Raw genomic sequence first — 23,289 nt, 5'->3', positions numbered from 1 at the left:
TGGAAACTTTGTGGCTGCCAGGAGGCCTGACTGTACATAGTCTGTATGATATTTGGCAGGGATATGTAGTAGTCAGTGTTTAAAAGACATTAGGCTGCCACAAGTGTGCCCTCAGCACCTGCAGCACAATCCCTTGGCTTCAACTCTTTCTTCTCTGTTAACTGGTTTTTAATGGCATGGTGTGTGGCGTGAATCCAAAAGCGTGAAAAGCTTGAGAAATAGTCTCATGTGAGGGTCTTATTTGCTTAATAGGTCTTATATGCTTAATAGGAAAATTAAGTAGAGTGTTCTTTATATACCACATGTATACTTTATACATTAAAAAAAAGATGACAAACAACAAAGTTCATGGTCCAAACAATTCTTTATTTTTTTAAATCCAGGTCGTTTTGGCGACCGTTCATAATAATCCCTGGCAATACACTGCAATGTGCATTGCACAGTTTAAACCACGGGGTACAGTCAATAAACACGGCATAAACACACACAGGACACAAACACGATCTCAAGTCCAGAGTGAGTGCTTTGGTGCAAGTGGTAAAATACAGTATATTTGTGTACAATAATGCAGTGCTGTCCAGGTTAGTGCTGGCCTTTAGAGACAGCTCCCGAATTAGATGGGTGGGCAAACAAACATGAAACAGTCACGGTAACTTTTACGGTCCAGTGGTTCTCTTGCAACCATAACAAAGGAGCAGTTCGCTCGGACACTTTTGTACCTTCAGCCACGCGCCCTTGGTTAGGGAGTGCAATCGCTTTTCCTCCAATCTGCGATTGCCTCCCTTCTGAGGCGATGACTTGGTGTACTGTGGCTCCGCCCCCTTTCTTGATGGCCGACTTCCACCATTCCCTGGAATTAATTGCCAGACCATCCAGTCCGGGGCACACCGTTCCCTTTACACAGCACCCTCACAGGTCGCGAGGGAGATTTATAACCAAGATTCATTCTTTTTGTGTCACATACATTACCGCGGTTGGCAATGAGCTGAGTGTGAGCTATTGTAATGGCTCTCCTCCTAGTGGCTGATGAGTTAATACTACTAATATCAGTATAAGACACATACTTACAGTACCTCTTGACTACAGTGCTTGCAGTTTAGTTGAATGGTAAGACATTCGTCTGTGAAGCGTACGGTTTGCAGTTCACGTCCAGCCCTTTCCTTTTCATTCAATTTTGCTTGACTAAGGCTTCGTACACACATACTGTGGTTAGCGCGAACGTATTAACAAACTGTACTTGCTGCAGTTGTTTGTTGTACACAAACGCCTTTCATTACTGAAGTGAGTGCACTCCCTGCTTAAACTAAAAACTGAACTCTGACCACCATTGTCACAAAGACGGCCGGAGTGGGTGGCGTCAGACCAGAAACAGGAACACAAACGACAGAGAGATGGGGTTTTGGTGAGGCTGAACGCGTGATCGCGTTCAGCATTTAATAAACAGAACAGAAAATAAAAGGTTGGAACAGACAAAAACACTGGACACGGCACTTGCGCCAAAATAAACAGACATACAAAACGACTAAACACTAACACACAGGTGAAACGGAGACGAACAAACACGGTGAGTACAAACAAAACACTTATTATATTTACGATCTTTTCGCTTATTTTAACTCTCCTTCTCTCTCACCCGTTCTCCACTCTCTGAACACCTAACCCTGAGTGCAAGAAATGTGCGTCTATATATACTATTGTGCTGGGATTCAATTACTAATTAATTATTCACTTGAATCCCAGCACGTGGATTAATTCTGTGCAACCCCGTGCTCACATATTACATTTAACCAGCACGTGAAGTGATTTGTGCTCTCCTCGTGCCTAAACACAAATCTACACTTTAAACACACGTGAAACACAGACCCGTTTATATCCCGTGTACCAATCTATACACCAACATTAACATACGCAACATACATACATACACAGAACACACAAATGCACACAGGGGCGGGGCACTTTGCCACATATACCCCCCCTTGTGCGCAGCACACATGGCCTCAACGGCCACCTCCCCCCTTAAAAATCCAGCAGTCCAGGACAAAGTCTCGGGCTGGGAAGGGAGGCTTCAGTAGGCCCATGGCTGGCAATGCTGTCAGCTCCCCTGCCGGTAGTGGCACGGCTGACAGCATGCTGGTCCCGTCCTGCAGCGAAAAAGCTGCGGGGGCGGGTGGTCCCCCGACCTCCCCCTTCTTCGTAGCCGGCAGCTCCCTCTTGTGGGGCTCCGGCCACAAGAACTCCTGCAGCGAAACTGCTGCTGGGGAAAGTGGTCTCCAGACCTCGTCCCCCTTCTTTGTAGCCGGTAGCTCCCTTTGGTGGGGCTCCGACCACAGTACTGCCGGCAACGAAGAAGCTGCAGTGGGAGCAGGTCTCCGGACCTCCCCCACGATCTCCGGCAGCGAAACTGCTGCAGTGGGAGCAGGTCTCCGGACCTCCCCCACGATCTCCGGCAGCGAAACTGCTGCAGTGGGAGCAGGTCTCCGGACCTCCCCCACGATCTCCGGCAGCGAAACTGCTGCAGTGGGAGCAGGTCTCCTGACCTCCCCCACTTTCTTCGTGGCCGACAGCTCCCCTTGGTGGGGTTCCGGCCACAGTACTTCCTGCTGCGATGCGGAGCAACTAGCAGCCCCAGGCGATGCGGCACGGCTGGCAGCCCCAGGCGAGGGTGAAGCGTGGCAGGGAGTCAGGACCAGCCGGGATGCGGGTGTTGGCCCTCTTCTCGGCCTCTGCGACCAGGCGATTCTTACCCATGCTTCCCTCAGCAGCCTATGCAAGGGCTGCGGAGGGCCGCCAGCTTCACGCCCTGGTCTTTCTGGTGAAGGGAGAGGCAGCTCCTGCTTCTCTCCCCCTGATGGTGATGGAGGCAGAGGCAGCTCCCGCTCCTCTCCTCGTGATGGTGGGGAAAGTGATACCAGCAGGCATTCATCCTCTGCTGGTGGGGGAAGTGATACCAGCAGGCATTCATCCTCTGCTGGTGGACATGGCGGAGGCAGAGGCAGCTCCTGCTGCTCTGCTCCTGCCGGTGGAGGTGGCGGAGGCAGAGGCAGCTCCTGCTGCTCTGCTCCTGCCGGTGGAGGTGGCGGAGGCAGAGACAGCTCCGGCTGCTCTGCTCCTGCCGGTGAAGGTGGGAGCAGCGTGTAGTCTCCTGGCGACGGAGGTGGGAGCAGCATGTCGTCTCCCCCTTTTTCAGGGGACTGGTGCTGCTCTGCCTCTCTTGCAGGGGACTGGTGCGGCTCTGCCTCGGAAGGGGAAACCAGCAGGCATTCTTCCTCTGCTGGTGGAGGTGGGACCAGCAGGCATTCTCCCTCTGCTGGCAGCTTGGTTCCTAGGGTTATGGAAGCCCCGACTTTCCTCTCTTTGGGCTGTGGACGCACCGACACCTCCCTTTTGGGCTGTGGACGCACCGACTCCCCCCTCTTGGGCTGTGGACGTTCGGGCTCCCCCCACTCAGGCGTAGGACGTTCGGTCTCCTCCCACTCAGGCGTAGGACGTTCGGGCTCCTCCCACTCAGGCGTAGGACGCTCGGGCTCCTCCCACTCAGGCGTAGGACGCTCGGGCTCCTCCCACTCAGGCGTAGGACGCTCGGGCTCCTCCCACTTGGGCTGTGGATGCTCAGGCTCCTCCCACTTGGGCTGTGGACGCTCAGGCTCCTCCCACTTGGGCTGTGGACGCTCAGGCTCCTCCCACTTGGGCTGTGGACGCTCAGGCTCCTCCCACTTGGGCTGTGGACGCTCAGGCTCCTCCCACTTGGGCTGTGGACGCTCAGGCTCCTCCCACTTGGGCTGTGGACGCTCAGGCTCCTCCTCATAACTGCGGAAGGGACAGTTGGCGAACAGATGATCCTGGTCGCAGAGGAGGCACCCCGGCGTTGGCTTGTTAGATCGCCGTGGATGTCTGGCCCTTAGGCGGCACTCCTCCTCCCTGTCCTTCACCTCTTTATCCTCCTTCCATCCCATTTTATTTATTTATATATATATTTTTTTGTAATCCAACACTTTTTTTTTTTTTTTTTTTTCACAAAATGCGGTTCCTGCTCTGGCCTGAGTCCTGGAGGCGCTGTCGATCCCACGCAGGACACCACGTGTCACAAAGACGGCCGGAGTGGGTGGCGTCAGACCAGATGCAGGAAATAAATAAACAGAGAGATGGGGTTTTGGTGAGGCTGAACGCGTGATCGCGTTCAGCATTTAATAAACAGAACAGAAAATAAAAGGTTGGAACAGACAAAAACACTGGACACGGCACTTGCGCCAAAATAAACAGACATACAAAACGACTAAACACTAACACACAGGTGAAACGGAGACGAACAAACACGGTGAGTACAAACAAAACACTTATTATATTTACGATCTTTTCGCTTATTTTAACTCTCCTTCTCTCTCACCCGTTCTCCACTCTCTGAACACCTAACCCTGAGTGCAAGAAATGTGCGTCTATATATACTATTGTGCTGGGATTCAATTACTAATTAATTATTCACTTGAATCCCAGCACGTGAATTAATTCTGTGCAACCCCGTGCTCACATATTACATTTAACCAGCACGTGAAGTGATTTGTGCTCTCCTCGTGCCTAAATACAAATCTACACTTTAAACACACGTGAAACACAGACCCGTTTATATCCCGTGTACCAATCTATACACCAACATTAACATACGCAACATACATACATACACAGAACACACAAATGCACACAGGGGCGGGGCACTTTGCCACAACCATTAACCCCAGGTTTGTGTGGTGGTGGCAGCATGGAGGCGGTGTTTTTGTTTATGTTTTTGGAAGAAAGTACAGTACGTAATCGATCGACAGCTCATCAAGCGCAGCTATGCTCTTTTCTCCAAAGCCAGCAGAGATGACGTTTTGCTTTTTCTGCACTGCTAAATAGAGTGGTGATGATCTGCAGTACCATGACGGTAGATCGAAACATTTGGACAAGCGTCCCACCAGATGGCTGGTGGGAACAACTTAATTGGTCTCCAAATGAATGGATTAAAAATGGACGCATTTCTAAGGAGTCGTATATGTGTCTTTGTCATTTACTGAGACCTTTCCTGGAGTGCCAAAACACACAGCTTTATTCTGCATTGTTTTACACTGCGAGTGAACCCCTCTTCTTGAAGTCACGTTGGTCCCGGTGTTGTGGGAGGAGCAGAGAGAGGAGGTGGTAATGTTGCTGCTTCCCTCATCAGAATCGAAACTGTGTGCTAAATGGCAGGGGCCACATGAAGTGATTCTGGCTATAGGAAAGATTAATTTTGAAATTAGACTTCCCGATTGCCGTAATGAAAGAGAAATGTATCATGTAAATTTATTAAAGCCCTGGCAGGCAAGGGAGGCGAAGTAGAGGATGATTTCGGCCCCAGTCTAAAGACCTGTAGCACCAGAGACATTTCGATGGGGGAACAGTGAGCTGTGTAAGTTAATTGAGAAGTTCAATTATGTTTTTTTTCTGACTCGCCCGGTAGAACTAATCTTGTTGAATATACCATTATCTCTCCCCCAGGTGTCACAATACGAGAGAGACCTTACCAAATCCCGGAAATCGTAAAAGTGGCGTTAGCAAAGAGGTGTGGGTGATGACCGAACTTGGGGTGATTGAGCCTTCCAGGAGCGAGTGGTGCAGTCCAATTGTGATTGTGGCCAAAAAGATGGCACCAACCGCTTCTGCGTTGATTTACGTAAGGTAAACACCATTGCCAAGTTTGATGCGTAACCCATGCCTCGGGTCGACAAGCTTTTCGATAGACTGGAAACGGCTAGGTTTATCTCCACTCTGGACCTGATGAAGGGATACTGGCAGATCCTATTAATCCGCAGTTCTAGAGAAAAAAATGCATTTTCAACACCAGAAGGGCTGTTCCATTTCACAACCATGCCGTTTGGGCTTCATGGTGTGCCCACTGCCTTTCATAGACTGATGGACAAGGTTTTACACCCACATTGTGAATATGCAGCAGAGTATATTGACGATGTGGTTATTTACAGCTCCACCTGGTGAGAGCATTTGGCTGGGATCACGGCCGTCCTTCAGTCTCTAAGGGTAGCCCGGCTGACAGCTAACTTGAGAAAATATGCATTTGCCAAAACAGAAACACAATATTTGGGATTTATAATGGGGATTGGAAGGGTGAAACCCGTTGTCACCAAGGTCTAGGCTTTGGTGGACTTGGCAATCCCCAAAACCAAGGCTCAGGTGAGGTCTCTACTGGGGTTAGCCGGTTATTACCGAAGATTCATCCCCGACTATGCCACAGTGGTCAATTCCTTAGTTGACCGCATCAAAAAGAGTGCACCAAATTTAATTAAGTGGTCAGTAGAATGTCGGGGGGTGTTTGATACTGTTAAGCAGAGACTCTGCCAGGCCCCCGCTCTCATCACTCCAGACTTCACTAAGAGATTTATCTTCCACACCGATGCATCGGATGTCAGTTTGGGTGCAGTCTTGTCACAAACGGGAGACGGAGTAGAACACCCCACCCTGTACTTCAGTAAAAAATGCTCCCTCGGGAGCGCAACTACTCTGTCGTCAAAAAGGAGTGTTTGGCCATTAAATGGGTTACTCACTCTTTAAGATACTACCTGCTGGGACATTCATTTGATCTCATCACTGACCACGCCCCACTCAAGTGGTTAAGCACAATGAAGGACAGCAATGCCCAGAAAACTCGGTGGTATCTGGCATTGCAGCCCTTCATGTGCCACATGGTACACTGTGCTGGGAAAGACCATCAAAATGCAGATTATTTTTCCCGGGAGTGGGGAGTAATGGGAAATGTAGATTTAGCCGCGTGTTCCTTCGGCTCCACTCTGAGCGGTGGGATATGAGACAGAGATCGAATGATTCTTGGTGTTAGATCTCCCTTCCGACTTGTGAGGGCACTGTGTAAAGGGAATACAGTACCCTGGACTGGATGGCCTGACAGTTCATTCCCAGGGTCAGGCGGAAGTCGGCCATCTAGAAAGGGGACAGAGCTATGGTACACTAAAGCAATGACCCGGACAGGAAATGGCATGTAATCCGTGGATTGGAGGAGTGGATGCGCTCGTGAACCAAGGAGTCATGGTTGACAGTATTTAAGGGGTTGTAGTGATGTGATCTGATCCTTTGTGAATGGTTTAAACTGGTAATTAAAAGGAGAACTGTGCTGTGATAATTGTGAGTGTTTGTTTTGTTTTGTCGTTATTAAATACTGTTTGTTGTTATTTAGATGGCTAACACGATCCGGAGCTGTTGCCAAAGGCCAGCACTAAACCTGGATTAACATCACTGCACTTTGTTTGCACTAAAGAACTGTATTCACTGCGAGCACTAGAGCACGTACTGTGGACTGGTGTTTGTGTTTGTGTATGTGTTACGTGTGGGTGAACTGAAACGAGACTGTTATTATTTCGGGGCCAACCTGCGGATTACAAATAAGCAATACATGCCGCTGTATTGCTTCCTTACCATTGTTATTATTTACTGTTGTTTTGCCATCAGGCCATTGGATTTAAAAACCATTAAACAACATTGCACCTGGACATTGTTGTCTGTCTGTTTATTAATCACTGTTGCGTTACCTTTACCTGCACACAGTTAACCACTTTCCCACACTAATTTGTAGTGTTCAGAACAGCTTGGGTGGCATTATATTCCAAGGTTAGGCATTTGATGTTCTTCTGAGTTGCGTTATTCGTAAATATGGATGAGATCTCAGTACAAACCCCTGTGGAACACCTGGGAATCTCCATCAGTATGGATTACTCAAACCTAATAATTTTACCAGCTGTGATAACACATATTAGCTATAGCTAACTGAGGCAGATCAGTTACTGTAATAGCCATTGTCATTGCATCCTTTTGAGACAATTCACCATCAAACTATGGTTGCTGCAGTAAATAGAAATCTCTTGGCAATAGTGATGTGACTTGCTGTGCACACAGAAGATGCAGTGTTTTCTTTGAAAGATTCCACACTTTTTTGGGGTTATGCATAATCTTAAGGAACCAGTTTGTTTTTCATGTTTAGATTCACTTTGTAAGTTAGGTATGTGGCCTCAAAATGGCTCCCAAATATGTCTACTCTCTAGTACAGCTGCATGCCAGATTGTAACCATTAACCTGTCCCCCTATAAGACTCTGCTCCTGTGGGTGTGAGAAATACTACATTTGTTGTATGCAGTATTTCTTTCTGATATGTTCCTTACATCCACTAGGGATAGAGCGTTGTAGGGGGACAGGTTAATGGTTACACTCTAATGTACCAGCTGAACTTAAAGAGAATAAATGTTAAATAGCCCTTTTGAGGCCACAAGGATTCTTTAAACTATATATTTTTTAAAAGCCACAAGAATGTAATGACTGAAACAGAAAATTATAAACAAAGTGATTCTAAAGACGAAGAATACATTAGTTAAAATAACTATGATATTACATGCTCATACAAAGTTGCTCTTAGAACTACATTTTTTTATGATCAACATATTTATGATCAGAAAGTTAGCAAGCTTTGAATAAGATCTTCTCTAGATACAATGCTAAACTGTGACATATGTACAATATCCAGCAGGGGATTATAACAGGAAGAGAATGGGACTTAAAGGAAACATTATTATTAGCCCTTTAAGATGACAGAACTTTAAAACATGCAGTATCATGTTTTTAAAGGGCTGTCATCTTATAATTCAATGTATTTTGTAAGCAGATGGACTGAAGAATTGATATTTTACATGGCAATGTGCCAGGGTAAGAGGAGTAGAAGGCGCTATTGACAAAACAGAATGTACATTCTTCATTTGTTGTTCTATGAACCATTTGCTCATTACTGTCATTGCTCTCAGCCTGAGAAGCTAGCATTTCATTATAATATTGGATATTTGCATTCCGTGCTTTGTGTAGCCTTCAAGCCGGATCTTCTCCTTAATTGCTTCATAGTTTAAAAGTCAAAAAGCCTCTCTTGTTTCACTGTGTGCTTGTTTTTGAACAGTAGCTGGTGTTGTAATCGTTTAGCATACAGCCAGAAAAAGTAACATTTTTCTTTAACTCTTCATTTACTGGTCTTAAAATAACATTTAATCACGCAGTACAAGAGGTGGGACATAACCCTATCCTTTCTGTATGCCAAGTACCAATATGGGGATATCTATCTATCTATCTATCTATCTATCTATCTATCTATCTATATATATATATATATATATATATATATATATATATATATATATATATATATATATATATATATATATATATATTACAGTATTGAATCATCAAAGGTCAATTTGCACAGTAATTTAGCAGTTTTTCCATGCTTTTTTCATGGTCATACTATGCATTTATCATAGTTTACCATGGGTTAAAGTGTTTTTTTAATGTGCTTTTGAAGACAGATGGACAGAACATGACAAGATACTATGTCTGTTTGAATTAGCTATCTTTTACTACCTTGTCACCCAGCAACATTACCACAAGAGATAAATCAAAGTAGCTATTACATCTAGCAAATATTTGGTGTAGTAGCATGCATGTTTGCCTTATAAAACACATGACAGCCGGGCACGTCATTAAACAGATGCTAATTTGCTCTTTATAGAGCAATGTACTGAACTGCATTGTCGCTTATGAATAAATTATGATTATTAATAAACATATATATATATATATATATATATATATATATATTATTATTATTTATTTCTTAGCAGACGCCCTTATCCAGGGCGACTTACAATTGTTACAAGATATCACATTATACATTATTTCACATTATACAGATATCACATTATTTTTACATACAATTACCCATTTATACAGTTGGGTTTTTTACTGGAGCAATCTAGGTAAAGTACCTTGCTCAAGGGTACAACAGCAGTGTCCCCCACTGGGGATTGAACCCACAACCCTCCGGTCAAGAGTCCAGAGCCCTAACCACTACTCCACACTGCTGCCCCTATATATATATAGTTTTTCTTAAAGACTTTTCTATTTTCAGACATTTGATAAAGTAGTATTACCAAGGCAAAGCACTGTGACAAAACTAAAATAAAGAAATGCATACGTCTGATCCTATACCCATTCAGATTTAGAAGTGGATGTCGTCACCAAGTGGACAAATGTGCAATTGCTAGGTCTGCTGTTCCTAAGATTCCCATGTAGACTCACACTATATACAATTACAACAATAATGCAGTTCAGTTATTTATTATTCTACTAGGGGGGAAGGGGGTTTGGTCACTTAAATTATTTTTTCATAGTCTAGGAAAAATGGTCAGAGTAGCTTCAGATATCTTCAAAGAGCTTCAAATGCTATTTTATTTTATTTACATTTCTCAAACCAATTTCTTTAATCATGGTGCTATTCTCTGATGCTCTACTTGAGTTATTATCATTTTTCACAATATTGGTCTTTAACAGACTAAGTTTGCTAGGAGAATCTTAACTGCCAGGCATTGAACAGACTTCCTCATTCCGTTAAAATCATGTGACAGTGGCCAGGTTTCCACGCAGCTTAGAAAGTCCAAATTCTCTCTCCACTGTCATGACTTATGTGACATAGCACTCGCATACCATGCACATTCCTCATGCTGTAGGAAGTACACATCTAAAACATTGTACCACTTTAAAGTGAGGGTAAATTGACCAAAAACACAGGATGGAAACATGTCCGGAAGCTGTACCTTATCCTCACGAGACTTCAGCAGTGAAAATCCCATTTGCGACGTAACCTTGCACAACTTTGTACTATAACTAAATGCCGTATGAAACTGTCCTTTATTATCTGAGATCTAGTGCACTGATAGTGTAAGGATTATTGCGCGCATTGTAACACAGTGTGGCAAAGTGGTTGGCAGTGCGCAGGTGTAGTAGTGATGTGATTACGTAACAGAAGACAAACAACAAAGTTCACAGTCCAAACAATATGTTTATTTGTAATCCTGGTCTGGCGACCACAAAGAATAATCCCAGGCAATACACAGCAATGTGTATTGCACTGTTCCAAAACAATGGATTGCAGCTGTGTGGTTTTGTACAGTGCAAATAAGTACCTTCTTCTTTGCAACATTCAAATTCAATATAAAAGAAAATAATAGCAATGCCAGAATATTTGTTGTAGACACTATACTTAGTTTTAAATCCTTATCTATCAATCGTGAATTTTAACAGTGATGGCATTATCCAAATACCGAGAAGACAAGTGCTTGCATACATAAAGTTGTGTGTGATAATAATTCCAAAATCACATTCAGCAACAAAATAAGCTTAAGCGGGTTGACAAAAGGAAGAGTTTAGCTGTGTGAGTTGTAAGCATATATCTTAACCAATGAGGGCTGCAGCTCAAGCTTTTCAGCTGACCAGCCGATTTGATAGGCTGTTTGACTGTGTTCTGACTTATACTCATGAATATGAATATGACTTCTATTAATGTGATTGGCCAGCTGAGAGGCACCTTGCAAACTACAGCCCAATGAACTCGACACAACCCTCAACTCAACTGCCAATGTCAATCACGCAGTCTGAAATAAACCTTGAAGTATCACACTTACTTCAAATATAAAAGTAGTGGTTAGGGCTCTGGACTCTTGACTGGAGGGTCGTGGGTTCAATCCCAGGTGGGGGACACAGCTGCTGTACCCTTGAGCAAGGTACTTTACCTAGATTGCTCCAGTAAAAACCCAACTGTATAAATGGGTAATTATATGTAAAAATAATGTGTAAAAAATAATATCTTAAGATATCTTGTAACAATTGTAAGTCGCCCTGGATAATGGCGTCTGCTAAGAAATAAAAATAAATAAATAAATAAATACATCGAATTGGATATTTAGGGTTTCTGGTTTTCAGGTTTTATTTCTGAGTACTATATGTACACAACATGGGGTGAAATGCATTTTATTTTGCGACAAAGCAAGGTTGAAAGGGCCTAAATAAATAATTATTAGTATGATTTTAACCAAGGTTCGTGCCTCGGGTTCCTCATAGCTGCCTTCGGCCTTGATAACGCTATATTTTTCGGAACCCTGCTACTCACTCTTTAAGTAGCATCTATCATTGGTACCTACCAAGGAAAAAAGTCACGTTTTTACCCCAACATGTATTAAATTATAGCATAGCTGTATTATTGCTGTGGGATACTGACAACACCAGGCTTGAGCGACTACTGAGTTGAAGTAAAATATCTTAAACCTAATTCACTGAAATTATATATATATATAAGTTTTAACATCTACTCTTGTGTAATGGAAATCATTATATACAGTATATAGCCACATTCTACTGGCAAGAACCTTGCACTGTATTCGGATTCAGATATTTATTATTGTTATTATTATTAGAAGATGATGTAGTGGGAAATGTGGGCACGTAGGGTAGCCTATTGTTGATTTATTACCAATATTTAAAAAATGTACTGTACTAAGCATTTTGACATGATCATTTTTATATCATTAACCTAAAATGCTGGTATTTTAGCTCAGTTTGTAGACTACCATAAGGATCAGATATGGTTCTGTAGGAAAACCTTTATGATAAATATTATATGTACGTGTATGATATGTTTAATATATATATATATATATATATATATATATATATATATATATATATATATATATATATATATATATATGTATGTAGTGAAAAACGTTTTGTAAATATAACAAGGTTAGTACACAGCTCTTTCTTATGGAATGTTGTTGTTTTATTTTTTGTTTGTTTTCCTGTGCTTTTTTTTATTACATTTTTTTTGGTGGCCAAATGAGAGACTGCACTAGCGGTGCTTCAACACAACCTAAAAACTTAAACCCAGTTTAAGAAAGCTGTACAATATAAGTAATCGCGCAAGGCCATATTGGAACGCAGACAGAAACATTTAAATATACCCTCACGTATTACTATTAATTACATTATTTGCATTTGGAAGGTGAATTTCTCTGGCTAAAAGAAAACTACATGGAAACCACACTACTTGAAATGTACTACCAAAGTAGTGTGAGAAAAAGGTGAGACTTATTTTTCTTTTTCCATGGAATCCCAGCCAGTGTGACCTTTGAAAGCTGGCCTCACCTACTCATTCTCTCTCTCTCTCTCTATAGAGAGAGTAAGCTATTTACCCTTTAAGTCCAACCTACTTTTATTTAATTCATGGTTACCAAGATCAATGACTGTTTTAAGAAAATCAGATTGCAAGGCCATTGACATAAAGTCGTTTCTTTTGTTTGTTTTTTACAGATAATACCCTTTTTAAAGTTATATCAGACCATGGGAACCCTTATGCACTGATCTTGTCTGCCTGTCCATTTGTCACACTTATTTCACTGTAATATATCAATAAGATGACTTCAGGACTCATAGCTTTACTGACTAGCCAAAAGATGAAAGAATGGTCTTAATTGTGAGTAACTCCAGGCACATTGTTCAAGTGGAAACAGGTGTTGAAGGTTTCTGTGATTTGGGACAGGCTTGTCACAATATGGGCTCAATCAGTCCTGACCAGCTTGTGACCACAGTTAATACAGAAACTATCGGGAGACACATGATCCCACTTTAAAGCCCTTGTGAAGTTACTGGTATTGTTCTGCTTTGTCACAATTATTCCATAATGGTTACAAACAACTCACACAGTTTCTTCATATGTGATTTAATAAATGTTTCTGTAGTTTACTAGACTTTGTTGGTTTTCCAGTTTGTTAATATCCCAAAAAGGGTTTAACTGCAGGCATACATGGCTTCCTCTATACGCTTACTGGTCACAATGTGAACTACAGCAGCAGGTGGTTATTAATGTACAAACTCTCAATGGGAAAACCAGTGCGCACACAAAAAGAAGGTCCCCATAGTCTCCTCATTATTGCACATTAACTGAAAGGTTGCATATATTTTTGTATAAGATCAGAGTTTATCAGATTACAGCCAACTGCAATCCGAAACATCTATAGAGGCTAGGAGTGTTTGAGACCAAAATTGAAAAGTTACATTGTCACATGATTTAAATGAAATGAGGAAGTCTGTTCAATACCCAGTGAAAAAAAGCATTTTGAAGTAACGCCCCTGTTTTACTATAAAATCCAATAATATATAATCGAAAATGGTATCAATAATCAAAAAATAAAACAAATAAATTGTACATTCCCGATCTACATGGATATATAATAACTATAATACACCTAACAGTTGGTTTGTCCTTATAAACTCATGTAGCATTTAAATGAAGATTATTTCCTCCTGTGAGGCACTGAAACAGTACAATTACATATTTCTGTAATAAATAGGGTGCATTCTGAGATGGAACCACATGGTGGCAGCATTGTCTACGATGACACATTTCCTTTACTGTGGTTTAATATTCTCATTAATTCAAGATTCCCAAATACAGTTAATCTTTTACACACTTTGCCTGACAGAGGCAATGCAGCAACTACTATGTCTACTACCTGACTTTGGGCCAATTTTTAAAAAAAGTTGTTTACTCAATTTTTTTAATAACTCCTATTATCTGAAAGGAGAATATTCAAATGCATGAAATGAGAAACAAACAACTGAAAAGTGCTTAAGAGCCCTCGAATTATATTACTCCGTTGTTTGGTTCTACTTTTGCAAACTGAACAGTCAGGTAACAGTTTTTTTTTTACCTTAGCTTATTCATATTATTACTAGGCCCCCTTTTTACTGCTGAGAATACCTTAATCACATGATATAACTACAAATAGACCATTGGGCTGAGTTTGAAAACTATTTTTCCTTTTTACCTTATTCCTTAACTAGAAAATATTAGGTATACAGACTCATATCACACAATTAAAACCAAAAAGATTTGTAGAGGGAAATAAATTAGAAATTAGGGAACATAGATCTGTGAAATGTCCCTTTAAAAGTCAGGTAAGGTACAGTAGAATTGTGCAATTAAAGATCTTTTCATTTTCATTTTGAGCAAAACGCATTGGTGGACAGGCCTGTTTCAGTGCAGTGCAGCCCTGCTCAGTGTAACTAAAAGAAAGCAGGCCTGGCCTTAAAAACAAACAGCCTTGAAACTGACAAATTGAACCATCAATCTGACTAGAGGTAAAGCGCATTTGTTTGGTTTGATCTTATTTTTTAGAATAGCGGAAAAGGTTCAAATAAAAATATTTCACTGGCATTGATTAAATGCTGTTTTTTAACATAAATGTTGCTGCTTAACTGAATTGATGGATGTTTTTTTTTCTGGTTTGTTTCTATATTCATTGAGATTTTGTAAAGCATTTTTATTATTTTATTTATTAAATCAAATCTCAGAATTCATTTTATTTTTCTTAAATGAGGTAGTGATGGCTCTTTTTTAACATTACAAGTGAAGACAGGTTTTGAATAAGAAATTCAACACATTAGGGCCTATTTTGGAAATGTGAAAAGACACACCTATTTTTCACAATATTTACTAAACTTAGTAAATAAGACACTGGTGCTAGTATGGTACTGGCTGCATATTGGTTTATATTGGCTGCAAAAATGATGAACCCATTCCTGTAAAAGCATGCAAACCTGTCCTTATCTATAATTTATCAAAGTTTTAAGAGCCATTGTGCTGGAATTGTCATATTTTAGCATTGAAATGTCAGCTGCAGCCCTGGTTAAAATTACATTTTCTCAGTTTCTTGTTCCAAAGAGGCTGTGAAACAGGGGAACTTATAAAAGATCTCACAGGGAAATACTGTTTTTTACATTAATTAAATGCTGACCAGATGTGATCTTAAAAAGTAACCCAGATAACAGTATTTTTCAGTGTATATTTTCCATGTTCTACCTTGTGATACCATTTCCATATGGAAATATGAACAGATTACCACTATGATGAAAGTTGTCTGCAAATCCACTATCTACACATAAATGTATCATCATCCATAACTTCCAGTATTTCTAAATAAACCTTACATGCCTTGACCTGTTATTGCTGTTAGCATTCAAATAGCATAGGGGCAGTGTCCTGGGATTCCACTGTGTATGAAGCGCATATATATATATATATATATATATATATATATATATATATATATATATATATATATATATATATATATATATATATATATATATATATATATATATATATATATATATATATATATATACAGATAGATAAAGCTTTTTTGAGCAATAAAGTTTAAGATTAAGATTTCTTTGTTTGTTTGTTTGTTTGCCTAGGTTTTTACTAACTAACAGGAATTGAACATGCTCTCTTTATCCTGTGTATTTGGTGTGATATGCTACTGTTTTCATACCACTGTAAAGTGTCGTGGAACATTGCTTCCATGAAAGAAGCCATATAAATAGTGTTGCTGTAGATAATTAACCTCTGAATGGTCTATTTTTCTTTAAATTAACAGGCGTGAATGGAACAAAAGCGGTAAAAATGGCAGACCCATTTGTCTGTTGCTTGTAACGTCTCTATAGTTTATTTACATTAACCATTGCTACACTGTTTTGCTATAAAATATTATTTATGTTTACCAACGTTTAGCCTTCTGTGCACTACTTGATCTGAACCATACATGTTGACAGTCCAGTCCAGTCTGTTTAAACCTCCCGTAGGTATCTGTGCGGACATTATCTTTGAGGTAAAGCTAACACTGATAAATGAAGTCTACTTTACTTAATTTCTCTAAAGACACATGCTACCTCATCCACCTTGAAACACTCTTACCTTTTTACCCATTTTAAAAAAAAAAAAAAAGTCCAGAAATACAATGCTTTCGATTAATATACTATAGTATATACAGTACAGTGAAACCTTGCTATTAAGGTCAATGAAGGGACCAACAAAATATGGCCTTACTGCTAAAGGGATGTCTAATTTCCTGTAATATATTTATACCATAGGATTTAGATTATTTAAAAAGTTTTCTGATTAGCCAATGTATTAACTGGTTCTAATTTACTGCTTTTGATTGATAAGAGAGTCAATTTAACACTGGCTTAACACGTTTTATATTGCTGTTTGTGGGCCTAATACAGAATACAGGTATGATAGATCTACAGGTATGTCACTCTATGACTAAATGGACATGCTCCTGCTGCTATTACATGCAGCAGTAGGAGGTTATAAATTACATCTTCTATTACTTGCACAATAAGCCAACTAGAAAGATTATTTTTTTTCTAAATAGTTTTTCTTGTAACATTTTACAATTAGCTTAACTGTATTTATGGGTTATGGTATTCATGAAACTTTTAATATGTCCTGTGCGAACTCCGGGGGAAACTAATAGTTGGAAATGTCTTGTTCCAGTTGTGTTCTGTCAACAATTTTCTTTTAATGTTTCCTCTCAGCTTCTGTGCAACAAAGCACTCGTGACAGAGTGATGTTTTTTTTCAGTAATCTGGGTAAAATTAATGTTTAATAAATTCTAAGCATTGTTTGATTTTTGGCTGGCTTTTATTATTATAGTCTTAGATTTACAAAACAGAGCCACAGGATAATTGAGACCAAAATACTGCATGCCTCAAATTTTAAAACCTACACTGATGCAATACAAATGATTTATTTTGTATTATTAATGTTTTATTTTCTTTACTTATTTACTACATATATACTTTTTTAAATTGTGGGTAATGATTGGCTGCAAACTATTACAAAAATGATACCATTCTTTTTATAAGGTAATTGATATAAACCAATAATGAAGTCAAAATTAGAACATTCTAGGAACAATATATATATATTCATAATTTGTAGATATGTTACATGACACAATATTGATTTCTTTATTTCATTTTTAAATTATGGTACATGTGAATTCAGTTGTCAATTTTACCTTCCTTAAATTTTGTTAAGTTGGCATTTGTCTTTATTTTACAATTTTCATGGTATACATTTAAAATAAAAATAAAAAAACAGCAATATTGAAACATCAGATGCTACAAATCTCAAAAGTTAGTACCCTCAATTTAAATTTTAACTAACACATTAACAAATCAGCATATGTAGTTAATAAACAATATTTAAATAATAAAAAGGTCAGCAATAATTGTTCTGTAAGCTTTAGATTCCTACTATTATTGAAATGGGTTTAAATTAGCACTTATACACTATTATACATTTATTGTTAATACATTGGTGCTTATATAATAACTAACTATAACACAAAATAAACATTTGTTAACATGTAGTTGTAAATAAGTAGTTGTTAACTGTTAATTAATGAATAAAAAAATGTTCCCCTTAAAATAAAGTGCTTCTTTTGTGTAACTTGTGAGTAAAATAGTGTCCCTATTTTTACAGCTATGGCTAAAAGTTTTGCATCACCCTATGGAAGTAACTAATTTTGCTACATAAAGTCGAATGAAACCTGCTGAATAATGTTAAATTAACATATTGAATTACATACCGCTTTGTAGTTTTCCAAGTACTTTACCAATACAAAAATTGAAAAATGTGACATTTTGAAATCTAACATGAAATACTGTACTACTATTAGTAGACTTTTGCAATATCATTTTGTAGTTTCTTTGATTACATGATGTTAAATAAAATATCTAAATTATATAAATAGTGTTAATTTATTTTTTATTAATTGTCTCAATCCTAAAAGTGTAGGTGATGCAAAACATTTGGCCATAGCTGTAGATACATTAACATAAACAAAAATTCAATTTAACTGTTTTTCAATGCTTTCAAATATTGGAATGGTATAAGATTTACTATATATATATAATTTTGGAGGGTTTCGTGTGTAAATTGTCATCAGAAGTAGGTATAAAACTTGCAAATATAGGCATAATATTTTATAGTTTATTTAACCACACTTGATTAATGAAACTTAAACTAGTGCTCTGTAGTTATTTCAAATTTGTCTTATTGACAGATAAGATGGTTTAAGGGTAGGTTACTGTTTTTAATACTTCCCTTTTTTTAATGTGTGTGCAGATAACAAGGGTATAGTGAACATATTTATTTGTACTACCTTTTCGTAAGCTTTCACAACGGTAAACTGAAGCAAACTTTTCTGAGGACCTGGATCACCTAATGTGCAGCACTTACCTGTTTTACTGTTTTGTTTTTATGATCAGTACTGAACGCAGGATGACTCTTCTAATAGTAGTGAGGAAATCGTTTCGATTGGGAAATCTGGCAGGACAGTGCAGACTAATAGGGGATACTGGCTTTGGAGAGTGAAATGAGAGCTTGGCAAGGAGCTCTGAAGGTATAGAATAACACAAATTCTGTATTTCTTCCAAGACAGATGACAGATCCCATATTTTTCAAATGTTTACTGGGTTTGGCAGATGTTAACATCCAAAATCAGTCCCTGGATCTTTCAGAAGACTAGCCTGACCATTTAGCTCACATTACAACACCCACCTCTGTTTAAATATATAGTACAGTCATTTTAAATGATTGCTGCATAGAACTATCAGTACTATGGTTAATATGTACAGCAGTAGTACCAAATAGCTGATTAGTGGAATAGAAAAGTGACATTTAACATATAAATGATAACACAACACACAGTTAACATAGTTACCCATGTCTTTCGAAATTTTGTCAGTTGGTTATCTACCATGCTTTTGGCAAAATAAGATGTATTGGAATGTTCTGAAGTCTCATGTTTTGATTAGCGTAGAGTGGTTTCATGATTTAAATGATCTGTTATTAACTGGTTTAGTTCAAAATAATTTTCATAGTTACAAAGGGACACTTTATATCATAAACATTTTCATCATATTTCTTAGCAGTTTAATATCCTAATGCAATATATTATATTTCTGAGATCAAGCAGCTACTAGGAACTGATGAGCGTAGATGGCCTGAATGGCTTCCTCTCATTTGTAAATGTTCTAATAAGTGTTTGGTATGATTATCTATTGTTGTTTCTGCCTAGATCATTATCTGCCATACTTAAACGGTAATACCTATGTAATAACTCTAATATTTCAGTAAGTTATTTTAGTACATATATTTACTAAGCTTGCTAACTATTCCAGGAATAAGACACCCTTTTCCAATCACAGGGTCAACTTGTAAAAGTTGAGTTTCTGAAGTAACGCGGTTGGAAAAATAAAAACTGAGGTGATGCAGCTTTAATTGCTGCCCTTTTTTTGTACATATATATATTGGAGTGTTACAGAGGGACATGTTAATTTTTACACTCTGATGTAATAGCTGAACTTAGAGATTACATTTTTGAGAGCTCTATTGAATATATTAGTTAATAAAAAAGATATTTCAGTACAGGTTCTATTTAGTAATTTTTTTTTCACAGAAAAGAGCAATATAAGAAGGGTGTGCTGATACTCGTATTTTCCAAGTAATTAAAACACAAAACAAAACAAAACAAGAAAAGCTGTCCTTCCCTCACCTTTACAACTGAGTACTGTACAAACCAATGACAATTAACTTATGCACTGAGTGTTTTAAAAGCTGATTGGAAGCAAATTGTCCTCTCATCTGGGCCACTGACATTTATATTGCCGTACTGCTGTACAAATAAAAATATGTTGCAAAACTAGCAAATACAAATAAACATGACCTTTTGTTAAACCCATTGTTAGACTCGGGGGTGGATGTGGGTGGATGGCATCCACTCTCTTTTTTGGAAGGGTGGATACCGTCCACCCACTATTTTTGGTGAAATGCTATTTTTTACACTCCCCAATACTTTGTTTACTGTTCCCAATGCAACTTTTCCTTTTATTGCATCTGCGTGTGCTCTCTGTCAACAACAAGTCGAGTATTGTATTGTCCGTTTTTTTATTTTTTCGTTTTTATTTGCAGTTTCATGTTTTTTTTTTTTACGGCATAGCATGCAGCAATAATATGTATTCGATTGCATGCATGCTATTATTTAAACTAGGAACTGGGGAGGGGAAGGAATCTAAAGAGGCATGTACAATTCAGGTTAACACTAGAACCGCCAGATTTTCGAACCGCCACGTGGATCAATGTGACCCTGTGACAGACATACAATGAGTTTTGGTTGTAAATCTCCCTCCCGACCTGTGAGGGCCCTAAGCAGCGAGAAAAGAATAAACTGTATCACCCACCACAAGCACTACAGCACGCACTCAGGACTGGTGCCCGTGTTTTGTACATTGTGCGAGAGATACATATTTGGGATTGTAACCCGTTGATTTATTCCAGTGCAGTACACATTGTTGTGTATTGCCTGGAGTTATTGTTTGGTCACCAGACCAGGATTATAATCATTAAAAACCTGTTTCCCACTGGATTACAATTCTCTGGATTACATTTAGTGTATGTAAAATTGCTGTTTATTTATTTTAAATGCTTAAACAACATTTTTGGGGGTCCATTTAGAAGTGAATAGTCAGATTGTTTTCCAAATGGTTTGATGTGGGTACATCCGGCATTAACATTTTTGAAAATCCAGTATTGCACCGAAAATAGCCTTGCAGCCAAATCATATTTCTCAAGAACAGGCAAGGATAGCCCTCCTAGTTTAGTGAGTCTCCTTTTCTTGCGTAACCCTATAGAGTCTACTCACAATTCTATACTCGCTAAGTAAACTAAGGAAAGTGAAAAAAAATTCATAACAAAAAGGATAAAGTAAAGGTAAACAAATAACCATGCATAAAATCTAAATGAGTTTTAGTGAGTTTGATTACGGCAGGCTCTATATTTAAAAAAAAAACTGTCAGATTGTTATTGATTTAAATTCGATAATTGTGTAAACAAGGGAAACCGAAGGACCGCATTGTTTTGTGTTGAGTAATTAACATGTTTTATTCCATTTAATGAATACCTAACAACTTCAAATTTCTTAAAGGTATTACTCTGAAAACACAAGGTTTGACACATCCCTGAGTATAAGTTTCTATGTTTATGAATATATAGTAAATAGGGGAAGGGCCCAGACTGGCAGCAATATAGAAACTTATACTGGTCCAAAATGAAACGCAGCACAGAAACCAGGATCACAGGACACAGCTGGAAATGAAGTGGAGGCAAACTTGGTTTACACGAAAAATAGTGATGGTATGAAATGGGAACTTAGCCATTATGTTAAATCACTGGGATCCTTTAAGAACAGACTTTTGCATCGACCATCTACGGATGAGCCTTGCTGAGCTGGACTGCCTCCTATATTTGCAAATATATTTAGTGGGGATTTTTTTTATTATTATTTTTTTACAGGAAAACACTAAATAAAGGCATAAGTCCAGATTCTCAAAGCTATCTGCCTCAATTTGCCATTAGCAAGGAAAAAAAACCACCAATTACAATAAAATAAAACAAAAAACTAACTGACAACAACAATTCACATTTTACATTGCCTTTAACCACAAGCATCCTAAGGTGCTTCACAAACACACAAAAAATGAACTATTAAACCATTAAGTTAAAAAACAGTCTAATACAGAATTTAATAGAACAGAAATTAAAAAAAGAGATACAAAATGTGGTTGTAAAAATAGAACAATTAAGAGCCAACAACAAACCATTTATAAAATTGGAATTTTAAAAAATGGACAAAAAGCAAATGAGTTTTTATTATAAAATAGGAAAACTTAAGGTAGAAAAGCTATTTTGTAAAAATACATTTCCAATGTTAACTTAAAAACAGTAAGAGTCCCAGCTTCCCTGACAGAAGAAGGCAGAGCATTCCATGATTTAGGAGCTTTACAAGAAAAGGCCCTTTCTCAGGTATTATTTTTATTCACCCTGGAATGACCAGCAGTCCCCCATCCTGTGCTCTAAAGCCTCTTTCACACTGGCACTCCTGCCCAGGTCACAATCCAGTGTAGTGTAAAACCACGTACAGTACCTGGGTCATACCTGGGTTGACCAGTTCGCAGCGACCCACCTCAGGATGTAATCTGGGTTGAGCGAGACAAAATGCATGACGGACGTTCGTAAGACGACTAAATAACAAACAGCCACGCCTGCGTGAAGGTTTAACTTCCGCAATGAACATTTCTGTTTATTCTGTGTAGTCATATTTTTGATTGAGACACACCATAAGCCAGATTGCAGCAGGGATGAAGAAACATTTGCTCTAATCAACATTTGGGCCGGTGGTTCAATCCAGAGAAGCTGGTCCGGGGCATTGATAAGCGCATTTTGTACTTGCGTCTGTCACCCAGGTCAACCCTGCTTTATCAAAAGCAGTGTGAAATCGCATAGCCGACCCATATTACACTGGGTCCTGACCTGGGTAGGTTCCGACCTGGGTAGAGCATGTCAGTGTGAAAGGGTCTCAAGAGTGCGGTTAGGAGTATACAGGGTCAACAATTCCTGTAAGTAACTGGGTGCTAATCCATTCAGGGCCTTAAAAGTTAAAAGCAACATTTTAAAAACAATTCTAAACT

This window comes from Acipenser ruthenus, chromosome 28 (genome assembly GCF_902713425.1).
Source record: "Acipenser ruthenus chromosome 28, fAciRut3.2 maternal haplotype, whole genome shotgun sequence".
NCBI lineage: Eukaryota > Metazoa > Chordata > Actinopteri > Acipenseriformes > Acipenseridae > Acipenser > Acipenser ruthenus.
This window is presented reverse-complemented; position numbering follows the sequence as displayed.